Source organism: Paroedura picta, chromosome 4 (genome assembly GCF_049243985.1).
Source record: "Paroedura picta isolate Pp20150507F chromosome 4, Ppicta_v3.0, whole genome shotgun sequence".
Lineage (NCBI taxonomy): Eukaryota > Metazoa > Chordata > Lepidosauria > Squamata > Gekkonidae > Paroedura > Paroedura picta.
The window spans coordinates 12838205-12857457 of NC_135372.1; the positions used below are offsets into that span (position 1 = coordinate 12838205).

General features: G+C 48.4%; 1 long non-coding RNA gene across 1 annotated transcript; it reads right to left on the reverse strand.

Annotated features, from left to right (window-relative positions):
• Nucleotides 1–361: 361 nt before the first annotated feature.
• On the reverse strand, nt 362–15967 carry LOC143836719 (uncharacterized). Its single transcript, XR_013230682.1, has 3 exons — nt 14442–15967; nt 14245–14280; nt 362–523 (listed from the first exon to the last, which is right to left on the reverse strand). It is a non-coding gene; the product is annotated as an uncharacterized LOC143836719 (long non-coding RNA).
• Nucleotides 15968–19253: the final 3286 nt, after the last annotated feature.

Sequence of the window (19253 nt, forward strand, 5' to 3'; positions counted from 1 at the left end):
CAGTTTAGTCTACTTCACGGCACAACCAGGAAGGGTCAGATCAAGTGCAATGTCCAAACACCTCATTTCCCCCATCCTCCCCAGCCCTGTCTCACTACACTGTGCTTGATAGCCAACTGTATAAATGAATCGTCAGCAAATCAATTAGTCACGCCCTGATTGCAAATACTCTGTTCCTCACCCCACGGCACAAGGCTTTCTCCTGGCATTCATTCTCCTGGCTTTCTCCTGGCATTCAAGGTTATTTCCTGCATGTGCATTTTTGCCCAGCCTTACTGGGGTGAGATTCTCTATCCCTTGCCACCCCCCCACCCCCCCAGTCAATTAATGGCAGAGAATTGATTTCACCTGCTGAGCCTGTAAGTCTAAGGAAGTGTCGCTGAAGATCAAGCTAATTCATGCGGTGCTATTCCCCCATTACGATGTATCGATGTGAAAGCCGGACAGCTGGTGAAAGCTGGTGAAAGGGAAATTGATCCACTTGAAATGTGGTGCTGGAGAAGAGTTTTACGGAGACCGTGGACTGCCCAAAAGACAAATACATGGGTTTTACATCAAACCAAACTGGAACTCTCCCTAGACACTAAAATATTTAAATAGAGGCTATTGTATTGATCTGGATGGCCCAGGCTAGTCCAATCTTGTCAGATCTCAAAAGCTAAGCAGGTTTGGGCCAGGTTAGCGTACGAGCGGGAGTCTTCCATGTAATACCAGAATTGTGACTAGAGATGGGTGATTCAGATTGGGTAAGCTGAAAAGTATCTGAATCAATGGTGATCTGGATACTTTTTGGCTATATCCAAGCTGAATTACCCACCCCTCCGAACTAAACAGTCCAAATCGGTCTTTTCTGAATTGCGATTTGAAGAATCGGATGTGATTCAGTGATACGGGCATTAAAGACCAAATCTTGTAATTTTTTTTCCACTGTAGGAAACGCTGGAGGTTGGATGGGGTACCCTTTGGGTACCCATAGAATTGGACCCCGTGGTCCAAACTGTTTGAAACTTGGGGGTTCTCATTGCAGCTCAAATTCCCACAGCCCCAAGTCTGTGGAATAGGAAAAAAAGGCAAACATTCCCATTGACTTTAATGGCACCATGGGTTTCAATGGTGCCAAATCAATTTGTCCGAATGTGCATGATCTGAATACAAATTTCTAGAATCCAAATTGCTGTATTGAACCATTGATTTTGGTGATTCAGATTTGGTGAAATCAATTTGGGGCAAATCTGAAAAGGACTGCATTTTTATTCAATGGACTTCCCTAGTTGTGATGCAGAGGAAGGCAATGGCAAATGAACTTGGAGTTTGTTTGAGAAACTGATATCAGCTAAGAATCATACAGTTGGAAGGGATCCCCAGGGTCATCTAGTCCAACCCTGAACCCTAGGGTCGTCTAGTGCTTTAGGACAGTGGTTCCCAACCTTTTTATCACCGGGGACCACTCACCGCCGGGGACCACTCACCGGGGACCACTCAACGCCTTTTACTGAGGCCCAGTGTGGGGGGGGTAGTTTACTCCTCTACTCTCAACCACTGCCCTGACGCTCTCTGATCACTATGGTAATGTTTAAACATCCCTTCAAAATAAGATACAGACATGCCACAACAATGAAGTGTGTTGTAAAGTAGCGGTCTCCAACCTTTCTCAGGTCAGGGACCGCCTCCAGAGTGAGGGAAGAGCCAACGGCCCGGGTGCTGCGAAAATGTGCACGCACAATTGCCGCGCATGCAACAGCGCGCATGCGCGTTTGCGTCACTGCCATGCTGGCAGCTGTGCCTGCCTCTTCCCTTCCTTCTTGCTGCTGGCGGGGGAAGGCAGGCGTGGCTGGCCTTTGCGGCCCGCCACCGGGCTGTGGACCGGGGGTTGATGACCCCTGTTGTAAAGGGCTGGGGGGGATGAAGTAAAGGGCCGGGGGGGGGGGGAGAAGGCGTCCTTCGGGGCCCACCTCCAATTAGTCGGACCAGATGCGGTCTGCGGCCCACAGGTTGGGGATCGCTAATCTAGTCCAACCCCTTGCAGAATTGATAGCAAAAAAAAAAGAGAGAGAGAGAGGCCATACTTTAGTGACATCCTGAGAAGACAAGACTCACTGGGAAAGACAATCATGCTAGGAAAAGTGGGTGGCAGCAGAAAAAGAGGAAGAGCCAACAGGAGGTGGACAGACTCAGTCAAGGAAGCCATGGTCCTGCATTGGCAATGCCTGAGCAAGCCTGTCAATGTTAGGATGTTCATTCATAGAGTCACCATTAACTGGAAAGGACTTGTTGGACCATAACTCTCTCTCTCTCTCTCTCTCTCTGACCCATTATGCACGGCTGCCGCTACAGTGGGTAGGTGTCGGACAGAAGATGCGGAGGATGAAGCTGCACGGCAAGCCGTGTATGAATGGCACGGCGGCAACGTCTGGAGCAGCCCGGAGCACCAGAAGCACCCGACAGCCAGGCTGCCGAGGGCACGTGCATGCGCAGACAACACATATGGTGGGTTTGCTCGGTCTGTCCAGGCCCCTGGAAACCAAAGGGGGTGAGCCAGCAGAAGCAGAGGACAAGGGAGGGCACAGTGGCCCGCAGCAATCAAGGGGCCAGAGACCTCAGGATGGAGTGCAGGGCCGCCGCGGTGTCAGCGGCCCTCTCCGATTATGCACGTTCTCTCTCCAGCGCTGCATCCGGCTGTATTCTGGCCGGCTGGCAGGCTTCACTTTCTTCCACGTTTCCCTGACGTGACTCTTTCAGCGGCCTGCATCAAACCTGCTCTCAGCCGCTGCTGGCAGCGTGCATTTTCAGGGATCTCCGCCGGTGTCGTTCCAGCTCGAAGGCGGACCTTCCCCTCCGTGCATAATGGGTCTCTGTCTCTCTCTGTCTCTCTCTGTCTCTCTCTCTCTCACACACACACACAAAAGGAAGCTTCATGGAGCTGCGTTGGCAAACAGGAAAAACAAAAGCCACAGGATGCCTTTAGCAGAACGAGTCAAAATCACACCAAACAACTGCGCAAGCTTTTAAATCCTCCAGAACTCTTCATCACGTTAAATATCAGAAAACAAAAGGAAATGGGGAAAGCAGATATTTTAGACCCTGGCCTTAGAGGACCTTGTCCACATTCTGTGTCAAATGCCTGTTAAGTACAGAAAGTGGTGCTGGATGGAGCTGGAATCAAATTCTTCCTCTGTCTTTCATGGAAGAAGGGAGAATAACAGCCAACTGAAAATGTGTAACACCCCCAAACGAGTTTCCCTCTGAAAGCCGTCAGAAACGTCAATCAGACTGATTTCTTAATATCTTGTTTCCAACGTTAATTAATCTGACTCATGCTTTCCAAGGCAACAATGTCTCGTGCCCCCATCCATGGAGCATGAACCACTGGACTGCCCTGAAGGGCTCTTCTCTTAGGTCACCCCTCCTCTAGCTCCCGTCAGGACTATGCCAATTAGTCTGCCTTATTTGGATCTTGGAAGGCTGACCCCTCCAGGCATACAACAGCAGAGAATCTCCACACAACTGAGTTGCCAAAAAACAAGCCTCGACATGTTTATTAAATTCTTATCATTACACAAACTCTTTAACATTTCAGACATCCTTTGAAACTCCACCAAGTATAGATAACAAGGAGTGTACTATTTTTATTTTATTTTTTGGAGTTAGAAAGTCACGGCTTCACGATGTCACGTTTTGAGGTAAGGGGTGAGAAATTAATGTTGGAGGACTTCAGCCCACTGGAAAGGAGAACCCTTCAGGTAAGTCCAGTAGATGGTTCATTCTCCTTCAGTGGGAGAAGTCCTCCAACATCTTTAACCGCTCCGCAGGAGTGGTATAAATAAAACAGTAAGGGTTGTGGGGGTGGGCGCTGTCCGGGATGCGGGGGGCAATGATTGGGCTCTTGGCCTGGACCGACAAGCAGGGAGCCCAATTAAGAAGCGCAAAGCGCCTCCCGATTGGCCCAGGACAGACTAATTGGGACACGCTTTGCACCTTCCAACCCGCCCACCACCCAACGTGCGCCAATTTCACCCCACAACCGCCATTCCTGTGCAACCCGTTGACATGCGAGGGAGGCCCCGGGGCCCTGGCATCGAGGCGGGGCGGCCACGGGGGGTGGAGGTCTCGGCCTGGCCAAAGGGACAGCCCCACCACATCGCAGATACCGTGGGACTGCTCCTTTGCCCGGGCCGAGGCCTTGACATCACGCAGGGGCCAGCAGGGAGGGAAGTACTCGGCCCAGCCAAACGGACAGCCCCGCCGTGTCGCAGATATGGCAAGGCTGCCCCTTTGACTTGGCCGAAGCCCTGGCATCCAGCTGGAAGCAGCCGGGGGGGGACTGAGCCTACCGCTGCTTCCCCCCAAACACCCATCCACCCATCTCTACCCTGCTCTCTTCCCCCGCACCCCCCTCAAAACTCCCCTTCATCACCACTCCACTATCCTTCCCACCTGCCCCCTCCTCTTTCCTTCCGCCTTCCTACCTTTCTCATTCTCTCACTTCAGTCTCTCTCTCTCTGCCCTATGCTCCACCACCACTTTCCCCCCCAAACACCCACCCATCTCTACCCTGCCCTCTTTCCCCCCATCACAACTCGCCCCCCCTCACCCGGCCCCCGGACCCTTCACTTCCCCCCCTTTCCTCCCACTGCCCCGTCCTCTTTCCTTTCGGCTTCCTACCTTTCTCTCTCTCGTTCTCTCTCCCTTTAGTCTCTCGCGGCCATGCTCTACCGCCACTTCCCTCCCCCAAACACCACCCAGCCGTACCCCAAACTCTTCCCCCACCTCCCCCCCACAACTCGCCCCTCCAACGGACCCTTCACCTCCCCGCCCCCCTCCTTCCCCCTTCCCTTTCATTGCACCTTCCTTCCTTCCTTCCTTCCTTCCTTCCTTCCTTCCTTCCTTCCTTCCTTCCTTTTATCTCTTTCGTGTCTCAGTCTCCTTCCTTCCTTCCTTCCTTCCTTCCATCTCTTTCGTGTCTCCGTCTCCTTCCTTCCTTCCTTCCTTCCTTCCTTCCTTCCTTCCTTCCTTCCTTCCTTCCTTCCTTCCTTCCTTCCTTCCTTCCTCCATTTCTCTCTCCTTTCTGTCTCTCTCTGCCTTTTTCTCTCTCTCTCACTTGCTCTCTTCCTGTCTTTCTTCCTTTCTTCCTCCCTTCCTTCTATCGATCCAGCCATCCCTTCATCTCCTTTCTCCCTCCCATCCATCCATTTCTCTTCTGCCTTTTTCCTTCCTTTCTTTCTCCCATCGCTTCCTCTCCCATGGCACCACGGCTTCTCATCACTCTGCCTTTCGCCCCTTGCCGGGCCGCCGGAGCACTTGACGGCCTTTGCATGGCCTCCGCGCACCAGGCCGAGGTGAGGGCGCCGAAGGGGCTGGAACAGCGCCCGGCTGGGAGGGTGGCCAGGAGCATGCCCACTGCAGGTTGCAGTGCCAGGAGCTCCCTCACCCCCCGGCCCTTGCTCTTTCCCACGGTCCTGCCTCGCCGCTGCCACCTTGCCCTCTTTGCTTCCTGTGCTGCCTTCAAGGGACTGGCCACAGCACTCTGCACCCCGCCTGGCCACCTGGGAGCCTCCTCCTGCTGCAGACACAGACTGGGGTGGCTCGGATACAGGTACACGCCCCACAGAGGGGATCCAGCCATGATTCCTGTGCACCGGGGGGGGGGGGGAGCCGTGCCTGCCCCAGCCCCTCCCAGCCCCGTCCTAGTGCCTATTGCATTTGTGAGTGCAATGGGCTATATTTCTAGTTGGGTATATAAACCAGCTATAGTCAGGGTGGGAATACAACAAATTTCGAATGTCCAATTCATAAGTATGAATTGGAAGCCAAAACCTGATTCAACATGCCTACCAAAGGCCGGCTTATTCTTCTCAAAGGCTTCCATCTTATAGTGACACAGAAACGTGAACAAGGGCCAGGTACAATAAAATCAGAGTCCAGGAGTACCTTTATGACCAACACAGATTTATTCAAGGCGTGAGCTTTCGAGTGCAAGCACTCTTCCTCAGACTGTGAACATCATAACAGTAGGAATATATAAGCAAAAGTTAATTCTGTTAACATTAGTAAACTGTGTCACAGCATCCAAACTCAGCCACATGATAAGTCCCTGCCAATTGAAGAGTGCTTGTACTCGAATGCTCACGCCTTGAATAAATCTTTGTTGGTCTTAAAGGTGCTACTGGCCTCTGATTTTATTGTGCTACTTCAGACCATTTGAATCTATCCTTATAAAAGGACCAGGTAGCAGTCCAATTTTTCCTGTATTGAAACCCTAGCCCTGAAGGCAATACAAGCAGCTGCTGCCCTGGAAGAATGGGCCGTGACTTTCCTAGGTTCTGACTATCCTTGTGACTGATATGCATGAGAAATACATAAAGGTATCCCCTGTGCAAGCACCGAGTCATGTCTGACCCTTGGGGTGACGCCCTCTAGCGTTTTCATGGCAGACTCAATACGGGGTGGTTTGCCAGTGCCTTCCCCAGTCATGACCGTTTACCCCCCAGCAAGCTGGGTACTCATTTTACCGACCTCGGAAGGATGGAAGGCTGAGTCAACCTTGAGCCGGCTGCTGGGATTGAACTCCCAGCCTTATGGGCAAAGCTTTCAGACGGCTGCCTTACCACTCTGCGCCACAAGAGGCTCATAAGAGAAATACATAATGTTATCCAATTAGCAATCATGGATATTGAAAATCTAGCTCTCAATTTGGCTGCTCCAAGAGCCACAAATAAAGCTTCTGGTAATCTAGAGCAGAGGTAGTCAACCTGTGGCCCTCCAGATGTTCATGGACTACAATCCCCATGATCCCCTGCCAGCGTTTTCTGGCAGGGGCTCATGGGAATTGTAGTCCATGAACATCTGGAGGACCACAGGTTGACTACCCCTGATGTAGAGGCTTGGGTCCATGTAAATTTTTACCACCCGTTTAACATCAAATTCTGGCCACTTCTTTTCTTCCTTCAGCATTGGATTGGGATAAAAGGAAGGAGCACTGTGGGTTGTGACACATGAAGGGAAGAATTTACTTTAGGCACAAAGGACGGGTCCGTTCTCAAGGTAACAGAGTTCTTTTTGAAAATACGGAGCTCTTTAATAATCGAAAGAGCTCCTAGCTCTGATTGCCTCGTAGCTGTTACAATTGCTATCAGAACAGCAACCTTCCATGATAGAAATTTTAGGGCTGCAGAGCCTAAAGGCTGAAAGGAGGTTGTGTTAGAGCCAGTAAAACCTTGTTGAGGCTTCGTGTAGGGCAGGCAACCTATGATTCACCGGAGGTGCTAACTGCGAGACTCCTCTAAGATACTTTTTAATGAGTCCGTCGCAGGCAAGGCCTTCCAGATCTTTTACCTCTAAAATGACTTCCACAGCCGGCAGCTGTCTGTTCAAGTGGTCTTAACCCTTTACTTTTGGTCTCATGTAAAAAAAACCTAGAACAGGAGTAGTAAACTGTGGCCCTCCAGATGTCCATAGACTACAATTCCCATAAGCCCCTTGCCAGTGAATGCATGGACATCTGAAGGGCCACAGTTTGACTACCCCTGACCTAGAATAGCTCTACAAGATGGCTTGAGTGGGTTAGTATTGTGCACTTTTGCCCATTTTCCAAAGGCTTGCCAAGTAGAATTATAAATCCATCTAGTAACTGGATGCCTAGCATGAAACATGACCTCCACAATCTGCCATGAAATGCCATGTTGAGTGATGGGTTCCCACTCAATGTCCATGCTGTCAACTGAAGCTACAGAGGATCCAGGTGCCAAATCGGACCTTGATTTAACAGGTCCGGAATTACAGGAAGCACCCAAGGCTCCTCCAACCTCAGCTTAACCACGTCTGAAAACCATGGCCTCCTCGGCCAATATGGTGTCGGTAATAGGAAAACCTAAGAGCCTCTTGTGGCGCAGAGTGGTAAGGCAGCGATATGCTGTCTGAAGCTGTCTGCCCATGAGGTTGGGAGTTCAATCCCAGCAGTTGACTCAGCCTTCCATCCTTCCGAGGTCGGTAAAATGAGTACCCAGCTTGCTGGGGGGTAAACGGTAATGACTGGGGAAGGCACTGGCAAACCACCCCGTATTGAGTCTGCCATGAAAACGCTGGAGGGCGTCACCCCAAGGGTCAGACATGACTCGGTGCTTGCACAGGGGATACCTTTACCTTTACCTTTAATAGGAAAACCACTTGAGTCTTTCATACTTTGGCCAGGACCTTGTCCAGTAGCTGTGTTGGTAGAAATGCATACAAAAGGCACTCTGGCCAGTCCTAGACTAAGGCATCTATTCCTACAGCACTTCTGTCCTCGAATCTGGATAGGAATTTGGTCGCCTTCTGATTTCTCCTAGTGGTAAGCAAATCTATTACCAGTAGTCTAAACCTTGCCACTGTGGCATCGACATCTTTGTGACTTAACCAATTTGCTCTGATGTTGTGTATACTATGGAGATGTTGTGCTTTCAGTCCCAGAACATGACGTTCTGCCCACTGACAAAGTCTCACCACTTCCTTGTCAGTGCTCTGGAGCATATTTATTTATTTATTTATTTATTTAGATTTATATACCGGCCTCCCGAAAGGCTCAGGCCTGGTGCAACTTGTTGGCCCTGGTTTTGTGCTCCTGCTCTGGAGCTAGAGCAGCAAAGTGCAGCCAGCTGGATGACCTTGGGCTCGCCACAGCACTGATAAAGCTGTTCTGACCGGGCAGTGATATCAGGGCTCTCTTAGCCTCACCCACCCCACAGGGTGTCTGTTGGGGGGAGAGGAAAGGGAAGGCGACTGTAAGCCGTTTTGAGCCTCCTTTGGGGAGGGAAAAGCGGCATATAAGAACCAACTCTTCTTCTTCAGTGATATCAGGGCTTTCTCAGCTTCACCCACCTCACAGGGTGTCTGTTGGGGGGAGAGGAAAGGGAAGGCGACTGTAAGCCGTTTTGAGCCTCCTTCGGGTAGAGAAGTGGCATATAAGAACCAACTCTTCTTCTTCTTCTTCTTCTTCTTCTTCTTCTTCTTCATCTAGCTTCTCCTATGTCTGAACTACCTCTACCAACTCTCTTACCTTGGCCATTCTGTCAGGTGAGAAAAACCTTCGATTGTATTGTGTTTAATACTGTTCCCAGGCGAATTAACACCCTGGAGGGGAATAGCTGACTTTTCTGGAGATTTATTAAGAAACCATGTTCTTGTAACACCCTCACAGTTTCTGTCACATTCTGTTGTGCTGACCACAGATTTTTTTTCCTCTCACCAGAATGTCATCAAGCTAGGGGTATGCATGCACCCTCTCTGTCACAACACTGCCATTAGAGTAACCATAATTTTGGTAAACACTCTTGGTGAGAAGGCCAAATGGTAAAGGCTTGAAGCGAAAATGTTTGTCTCGAAAAGCAAATCAAAGGAAGCATATTGAAAAGGTATATATTGGTACATGGAAGTATGCTTCCTGTAAATCTAGGGAAGTCAAGTAGTTGCCACTCTGTAAAGTCTGCAAGGTGTATCAAAGGGACTCCATCCTGAACCTCTGTTTTTTTACCCAGAGGTTCAGGTCCTTCAAATTTAGAATGGCTCTCCAACCCCCAGACTTCTTGGGTACTATGAGGAGACATGAATAAGTACCCCTTGAATTTGAGAGTTGGGGGCCTCCTTGATGGCCCTGATGTCCAGAAGATGGTGTACAGCTTCCTAAACCAATAGAGCCTTGGTTAAGTAATTGGGCACCAGGGAGGAAACAAATTTGCTGGAGGGCAAAGTTGAGAATTCTATCCTGCACCCCTCTTGAATAATTGAAAGCACCCTCTGATCTGTGGCTGACTGCCTCCAAGCTTGAAAAAAAGTGTTGAAGTCTGTCCCCAATCTTGGTGTCATGCCGAATATTTTTTGGGAACAACTCCTCTGTCTCTAGATTTATTTGTTTGGCACTGGTACTTGTACTTTGGCTGGTACTGGAATGAGCACCCACCTCTAAAGGAATCCAGATGACTGTTTTTGCACTGGAGGCTTTGTGCTGGGCTGCAGGCTAGAATATTAGTTGGAGCAGGTTGCCCTGCCTCTTCCTGTTTCTGCACGAGGGAGCATATTTATTTATTTATTTATTTATTTATTTATTTATTTATTTATTTATTTATTTATTTATTTATTTATTTAGATTTATATACCAGCCTCCCCAAAGGCTCAAGCCTGGTGCAACTTGTTGGCCCTGGTTTTGTGCTCCTGCACTGGAGCTAGAGCAGCAAAGTGCAGCCAGCTGGATGACCTTGGGCTTGCCACAGCACTGATAAAGCTGTTCTGACCAAGCAGTAATATTAGGGCTCTCTCAGCCTCTCCCACCCCACAGGGTGTCTGTTGGGGGGAGAGGAAAGGGAAGGCGACTGTAAGCCGTTTTGAGCCTCCTTCGGGTAGAGAAGTGGCATATAAGAACCAACTCTTCTTCTTCTTCTTCTTCTTCTTCTTCTTCTTCTTCTTCTTCTTCTTCTTCTTCTTCTTCTTCTTCTTCTTCTTCTTCTTCTTCTATGTGACCCTTGGGATCTGTATTGACAAAAGGATTGAAATGGTCTAGATTTAACTTCCTTGTCCATAACCAATTAAGTGGAGGGCATAGCCTTCTTCTTTTCACGAGTTTCCACTAAGACCTTTTCAAAATCCCCCTCCTCAAAGAGCAGTCTACCCAATTACCCTTGGATAGGGTGTCAACCTTCCAGTGTCTGAGCCAGAGGTTTCATCTAGCAACAATGTTAGCTGCCTGAGCCTTTGCTGAGAACTGCAAGGCATCCTGTGATGTGTCCACCACAAACTGACAAGCCCTCTTAATTTTTAATAATGAATGCCTTAAAATTACCGGATCTGGTTCAGGATTCTGTAAAAGGTCATCCGCCCAAATAACTGCTGCTCTAGCGAAATTTGAGAGCACCACATCTGCTCTTATAGTCAGGGACTTTGCCTCATGTGCCTTTTTAAATACATTTTTATTTTTCCTGTCCTTCAGAGGGTTATTACTGTCCTTTGACAGAACCCCCCTGATAGCATAGCTACCACTGGCTCATCGACCAGTGGTGTTCTCAAATCCTCCATAATGCCCCCAGGGTGCATGTAGAATTTCTTTGCTATGGAGTGCAAGGAGATCTCTCCCCCCCCCACACACACACCCTCCTGCAGCCCACTCATTCTTCATAACATCCTGAAATGCTTCAGGAAAGGTGCAAACAAAAAGTTCATTAACAGTCTTCTTTTTTAAACCTCACATTTAAACAGATAAATGTGAAGATTTTTTAGGTCTGTCAGGTGTCGAGCCTGTGCCAGGTTCCAAATCATAATTACTACATTTTTAAAGCATCTCTGGAAGTGGTCTGCTTGGGTCAACCTGGTAGGAGTCTCTAACTTGTTTATCCTCTGACCAGCTTGCTTCCCCTATCAGAATGCCCTCGCAATGAGGTGGCTAGAATCATAGAATCATAGAGTTGGAAGGGGCCATACAGGCCATCAAGTCCAACCCCCTGCTCAACGCAGGATCAGCCCTAAGCATCCTAAAGCATCCAAGAAACGTGTGTATCCAACCTTTGCTTGAAGACTGCCAGTGGCTACTGAATGGATTTTCTCAAATTCCCCTTCTGAGCAACGTGGGACATCTGGAACCTGGTTTTGCTTCTTGTGTAAAGGGTGTTTGGACAGAGACCTCTGTCTTTTTTCTTCCCCTCAGGAGGGATCTCCTCCTCTTTCTCTGCCTTCTACTTTCCCTGGTAGAAGATGAATCCAGAGACCTTGCATGTCTCTGAAGAAGAGCTAGACTCCCTTCTTCTTGCAGGCTGGGGAATTGACTGTTTATTCAAGTTGGGGGGGGGGGCCTGGTCTGCTTGAAAGACTAAGGCACTTGTCGCCTGCTGAGGGAACCAAAACTGGGGCCATTGCTGTTTCCCCCACTCGGCCAAAGTTGGCGCCCAAACAGCAGGCAAAATGGCGGGCTTGCTGTATTTGCCGCTGACACAGACCCTCCTGAGGTAAAGGGGGCTTGAATGAAAAAGGGGCCCATAAGACAGCCTCCTGGATCGCCAAAAACCCCAGTCTCGATCAGGATACCAGACTGTTCCTCCATCATTGCTGTTCCCACCCAAACTCCGCCAGCATTTCCGAGAGCACAGTGACTATTCTGTCCTGGAGCATCACACCTCTCAGTGAGAGGAGATGCAGTTGCCTCCTGATGGGCCATTTCTTCCCCTCCTCGCTCTGATGGGCCGGGGGTAAGGGAAACCGGTGATTATGATGCCACCGATATAGAAGATGCCACAATTGGCCGGGGCTGCTTGTCCAGTCTAGGCGCCTCAGACTGTGATTTTGGTCTTGCAGACTCTCCTTTCTCCAATCCTTCTGATCCTTCTTTAGACTTTTCTTTCTTCTTCTTAGAGGGGGACGTCTCCGTTTCCATTTGTTTAATTTCCTCAAGCTCTACCACGGCAGATGTACAGAACTATGTCAAGAAGCCCCCCCTGGAGCTGCAGGGCTATCCGGACTGGAGGGGTCAACTTTCCAAAATCCAAATAAGGCACACTTATTTGCATAGTCCTGACCAGAGCTAGAGGAGGTAAGACCTAAGCAGTGTCGGAGGACTTCTCCCACTGTGATTCGCAGATACACTGACAGTGAGAAAGATGCAGAGACAGGCACAAAGAGAGAAAGAGGTATTAAAATAAGCAATGAGTCCCAGGTGGGGCTCTGCCATTCAGGGACCGTGCTCATCATCACCTTCCTTCTGAGTTTTCCAAAATATAAATATATCCGAGCGTGACATGAAAAAATGAAAAGCTGAGAACGGTCCTCAAGAGTACTCAGATGCTGGGCCGACTGTTGCCGAGTAACAAAGGAGAGTTTCTTCCTCTGCTCTAGGCTGATCTTAAAGGCCTCCAAGCAACCTGATTGCCTGGGTACCAAACCAATCTTTACAAAAGCACAAAGGAAGCCTTTCCTGAACCACACACATAAACATACACACACACACAACCAATCTCTGTCTGTCTGTCTCTCTCTCTCTCTCTTTCTGTCTGTTTTTCTCTCTGTCTCACTCTCTCTCTCTCTCTCTCTCTCTTTTGCAGAGTTGATTTTGTGGGTCATCACCACAGCCAAAGTCTTGGAGAGTCAGGAAGGAGACTTTTTTCAAGATTAGAAGGAAAGATGTTCAAACAAACTGTGAAAGGGAGAAGGGAGAGATCAGAAGACTGACCTAGTTACACCATGCTGAGCTGGGCGTAAGGGGAAGATGGCAACGTACAGTAGAAATTGCTTTCCAAATGGGGATTTTTTATTTTTATCCAGAGAGAGAACAGTGGGGGCAGGGAAGGAAGGAAGGAAGGAAGGAAGGAAGGAAGGAAGGAAGGAAGGAAGGAAGGAAGGAAGGAAGGAAGGAAGGAAGGAAGGAAGGAAGGAAGGGAGGGAGGGAGGGAGGGAGGGAGGGAGGGACAAATAAATGAAGGAGCACAAAATGAAAGAAAAAAGAAGTAAAAGGAGAAGATTTGCAGATGGAAAGCAAAGGATAATTTATTAGCCTCTCTCCTTTCTGTTCTGATTTCATTTCATGTTGCTTGACATAGCCTCTGAGGCTTGCTCATCAGAGGATCAGAATGCAAGATTTCCTCCCAATTCTGTTCTCTTGAATATAGAGAGTGCAATCTATTCTTCGCCTCCAAGGGACTGAACACACATCAAGGTTTCTTTCCCAGCACCTTCAATGTTTAGGTCTGGAATGTGTCACAGAATCGGAGGATTCCTCCCTGGAACATATAAAAAGGGTGGCCTGATTCAAGCGCCGTCTCACAGCCAGCTTCCAACATCCATTGCCAACTCCAACGCTTAACCATTAGCTTGCGTTCACATCCAACTTGCTCCCATTCTGCACATGTCAGATAATGCACTTTCAATGCACTTTAGAAGTAGATTTTCCCATTTTGCACAGGAAAACCCTGTTGCAAAAGGGTCATTGTCCAACAAGTATGGAATGTTTTCTGTCCTGTCCAGGGTTATTTTGGAGACATGGGACACAGTAAACCATTTTTTTTCCCAAAGTGAAAAGAAGAGAGTATATTATTTTTTCCCCAATTATAATCAGGCTAGGTTCTGTTCACAATAAAGTCCAATCAGGATTAATTTAGGGCTAAAGGAGATGATCCTCTGAAACCATTCCCTCCACCCCAACAATAATGTGATTCAGTACTCTTGGGAATGCAGAATGAGAATGCCATTCAGCATGGACAGAGTGTTTCCCCTTCCCCGCTGAAGGCAGGATCTCACCAGGATTTGCAGTCAGGGCTGTGAATCAGCTGCCACCTGGGGAAAAAAAGCAGAACGCCATGAAACAGTAAGAAAGAATGATCAGCAACAATTCATCTGCAGGGCTCATTTAGAAGAGATAATGCCACTTCTTGTCCATACACGCCGGGTAGCCGATACCAGCGCCAATAGCATCCATCAAAGTCTCTTTAACTTACCTCTTTGAGTTGCCGTGGTTCGCGCCACTGCGTTGCCTCCGATCAGTGGCCAAAAGGAGCAGATGAACTTCTGTGCCTGATGGACGCTGCACAGGTTGGCCCAACAGCTGTTCGGCACCGATGCAGCAGCTGTCTCCTTTCTCCAAGCAATGTCTCTCTCCCTCCTGCCTGAAGACACCTGGCGATCAAATCTGGGAGATGCTGGGGCCACCTGGGCACTGTCAGGGTTGGATCAGCCCTCAGGGGCAGAACTGTTGCCAAATTCCTACATGCAAAAGAGGGCTGGTCGAATGGAAGTATCCAAAATAGAAAGATTTGATTGGTTGGCTATCAAAAAGTAATCTGGTTTTGTTTATAATTGTTCGAAATGATTGAAAAAAAATAACTTCAGTAATTAATATTTAATAGATATTCATTTCTGTAATGTCATAGTTATAGGCATGAAAATGTAAATCAAGCCAAAACGGATTCCGGATAAACAATTTTTCCTCAATAGCCTGCTTTCACTGTTTCCTTCTTTATCAGTGGCTTTGTTTTTAAATGAGTCATGTCTCAATATCATCTAGTTTTTCATATAAGCTGTCCCTCAGGTTCAGCGTTTCAGTGTTTTAACTGCTCTTAACTATAGGGGTTTCACAGCCATAAAGCAGTTAAGAGACTTCCATGAACAGGAGCAGTTAAGGGACTCCATGAACAAGAGCAGTTAAGAGACCTCCATGAACAGAGCAGTTAAGAGACACCTTTATGTACAGGAGCAGTTAAGAAACCTCCATGAACAAGAGAGACCTCCATGAACAGGAGCAGTTAAGAGGCCTCCATGAACATGAGCAGTTAAGGGACTCCATGAACAGGAGCAGTTTAGAGACCTCCATGAACAGGAGAGACCTCCATGAACAAGAGCAGTTAAGAGACCTCCATGAACAGGAGCAGTTAAGGGACTCCATGAACAGGAGCAGTTAAGAGACCTCCATGAACAGAGCAGTTAAGAGACACCTTTATGTACAGGAGCAGTTAAGAGACCTCCATGAACAAGAGAGACCTCCATGAACAGGAGCAGTTAAGAGGCCTCCATGAACATGAGCAGTTAAGGGACTCCATGAACAGGAGCAGTTAAGAGACCTCCATGAACAGGAGCAGTTAAGAGACCTCCATGAACATGAGCAGTTAAGGGACTCCATGAACATAAGAGACCTCCATGAACAGGAGAGACCTCCATGAACAGGAGCAGTTAAGAGGCCTCCATGAACATGAGCAGTTAAGGGACTCCATGAACAGGAGCAGTTAAGAGACCTCCATGAACAGGAGAGACCTCCATGAACAGGAGCAGTTAAGAGACCTCCATGAACAGGAGCAGTTAAGGGACTCCATGAACAGGAGCAGTTAAGAGACCACCATGAACAGCAGCATTTAAAAGACCTCCATAATCTGTGTTTATCCGTAACCTGTTTTGGTTTGATTTATGTTTTCATGCCTATAACTATGACATCACAGATATGAAGATAATATCTATTGATTATTAATTACTGAAGTTATTTTTTTCAATAAATGAGAACAATTATACTTTTTTGATAGCCAACGGGGCAAATCTTTCTATTCAGGGGCAGAGCTAGCAGACTCAGGGAGGCAGTTGTGCCTTGAGCCAGGTTAGCAAAAAATGACATTTTCAAGCAGAAAGGTAGAGTGGGACTAAACATCTCCTTCAAATGGTTTATCTTTAGGGTTGCCAGCTCTGGATTGGGAAATACCTGGAGATTTGGGGGTGGAGCCTGGGGAGGGTGGGGCTGGGAAGGAGAGGGACCTCAGAAACTTAGAATGCCACAGAGTTTGCCCTCCAAAGCAGCTATGCTGCCCTAGCTGGCCACACCCGGTAGCAGCTGCCTCGGTGAGGCCTGGGCGGCCAGCCCAGATGGAGATAACGTTCAGTCCAAATCACTGGGAGCTAATAAGAACAACGTAGAACCAGGCAAAGAGTAGTCAAACAGTCCGAAGCTCTGAGTCCAGAAAGTCCAAGAGTTCACCAAGGCAAATCACTTTACCGAAATCCGTCGTCAGGTCCGAAGCCAGGGGGTCAAGGATTAAGCAGCAGGTCACGATAGCAGAGCCGGTCCAGGGGGTAGTCGCATAGATTGCTTCCACGCTGGCTAGCTGTTTCTGTCTCCCTAAATGCAGCCCATCTAATGAGCTGCACCTGCAGGATGACTCAGCCCTCCTCTCCCGGCGTGAGTCCAGCTGAACCCCATCGCTTCTGACAGCTCGCCTGCGATCTCTGACTCCTTCTGCGTTCTGTCAGCCCCACCCTTTGGCTTCGTCTCAAACGTACAGCCACGTCTTGTGGGTCCGATGTATCCTCCTGTTGAGGTCTGTTATCTGCCAGCTGCCAGGAACATCCCTCCCCCGGGTCCATCTCATTCCTCAGATCTGGCTGGGCTGTTGACCCTGGTTGCTCCGGCAACCCTGGGGAGCCGGGAGGCAGCAGCAGGGGTGTGACAGCAGCTATTTTCTCCCCAGGCTCTGATCTTGGTCATCTAGGTATCAACTGTAACAGCAGGAGATCTTCGGGTGCCATCTGGAGCATAGCAACCCAATTCATCTTGAATTTTATCTAATCTTCCCTCCAAGGTGCTAGGTGAGGTCTACCTGGACTTCACCTCTCTCACAATGATCCTGCAAGATAGGTTAGGATGACAGGGAGGCACTCAGCAAGGAGGAGGAGGAGGAGTTGGTGCTTATATGCCGCTTTTCTCTACCAGGAGTCTCAAAGCGGCTTCCAATTATCTTCCCTTTCCTCTCCCCACAACAGATACCCTGTGAGGGAGGTGAGGCTGAGAGAGCCCTGATATTGCTGAAGAAGAAGAAGAAGAATTGGTTCTTATATACTGCTTTTCTCTACCCAAGGAGTCTCAAAGTGGCTTCCAATCACCTTCCCTTTCCTTTCCTCACAACAGTGAGGAAGTGGAGACACCCTGTGAGGGAGGTGAGGCTGAGAGAGCCCTGATATTGCTGAAGAAGAAGGAGAAAAGTTGGTTCTTATATGCTGCTTTTCTCTACCCAAGGAGTCTCAAAGTGGCTTCCAATCACCTTCCCTTTCCTCTCCCCACAACAGACACCCTGTGAGGTAGGTGAAGCTTCGAGAGCCCTGATATTCTTGCTCGGTCAGAACAGCCTTATCAGTGCTGTGACTAGCCCATGGTCACCCAGCTGTCAGCATGTGGTGAAGGAGCAGGGAATCAAACCCGGTTTGCCAGTTTAGAAGTCAGCACTCCTAACCACTACATCAAACTACACCAAAGAACAACCCAGAGAGGTCCCAAAGCAAGCGGAAGTGATGTCGGAAGGCAGAGATCAAGGCCTTGCCCCTATGTCAAAGGGAGCATAAAGGAGAGAGCCAACAAAGTCACTCAGTGGGGAGGCAGTAGGCAGCAGGGTGAGTCACAAAAGACAGAAGGAACAGCAAAAATTAGGGTTCCCAACTCTGGGCTCGGAATAAGTGGAGATTTAGGGGGTGGTGCTTGAGGGGAAGTTCAGGGAGAGGACGGAGTTCAACAGGGATGGGATGCCAGAAAGCTGATCTCCCGAAGCTGCCAATTTCCTCCTTGGAATAAATCAATGTTTTTTGGAGACCAGTTGAAATTCCAAGGAACTCCAGGCCCCACCTGGACCTTTGATCATATCGGAACACGTTCTTTTTGGATACTGAGGATCTGCCATTGCCGTGAAAATTATTCCACGCAAAGGTTTTTGGCCGTGGGGAAGAAAGGTTGCACTGAGGAAGACCGGTTGATTGGAACAGTGGCTTTTTGATGAAAACCAAAGATTCTCCAAGCAAACAGTCTTGGTTGTTGAGATGAATAAAGCTCGTTAAGCAGATCGTAAACACTGAAGGACTTCATGACGTTGACTTGGGTCCATTCCAGGGATTTTCGTTTTGTGCAGCCCACCTAGAAGTCGGCCACCATAGCCGAAACAGACTCCCGCAGACTCACAAGCACTTCCTTTTCTTCTCAGTGACAAGAGCCAAACAGTTTTGTGGATTCAAAGGGAGAACAATATCAGATCAAACCATTTCAGGGACCAGGCCATAAAGCTGTCACGAGATGCTTCTGAAATCCTCCTAATTGAAAACAGTCCTTGAATTTTCACCGTTCCAGATTACCAGGTCTCACATCTGAGGCAGGCCTGATGTATTAAGATTGTCTATACTGTTTTTTTTATTTCTCATTTTTTGATAAAGAGATGTGCGTGCATGGATTGCCACAGTGTCAAATTCCCTGCTGGCCATGTGCATCTTTCTCCCTTAGTAAAACACTCCCCCCCCCCCCCCAAAGCAAGTACAGTTCAATTGCATTGAGTCTTTGTGGGGACTCTCATGTGTTAGCTACACACAAGAAGTGCTTTTCAGGCATGTCACAGGAGGAGAGATGAGCACATTGGCATGTGTCAGCCCAAAAATCGCCATGCAGTCATGCACACAGGAGAAGCAAAGTCACTTTTTGCAGTGTTTTATCCGTGTATGCATGTACATCAAGAATGCAGAGTTGGGGGAGGGGGAGGAAAATAAACTGAAGAGATCCCAAATTATTCAGATGATCCAGTTCTGGGACGACTTAATCACAGCTCTTCTAAACAAGCCATTAATTAAATGCAAGGCAGACAGAAATTCCAGACAAATAATAGAGTGAAAATGGAGAAATCTCTGTTTCTGTCTCACAGCTTTGAATGCTTGCTGTGTCCCACTCCTAAGCTGCATTTGTTCCAAGAAGCAGTGTTTTGCAGTGATTCATGTTTCAGACTCAGAGACACAGGTTCAAATCC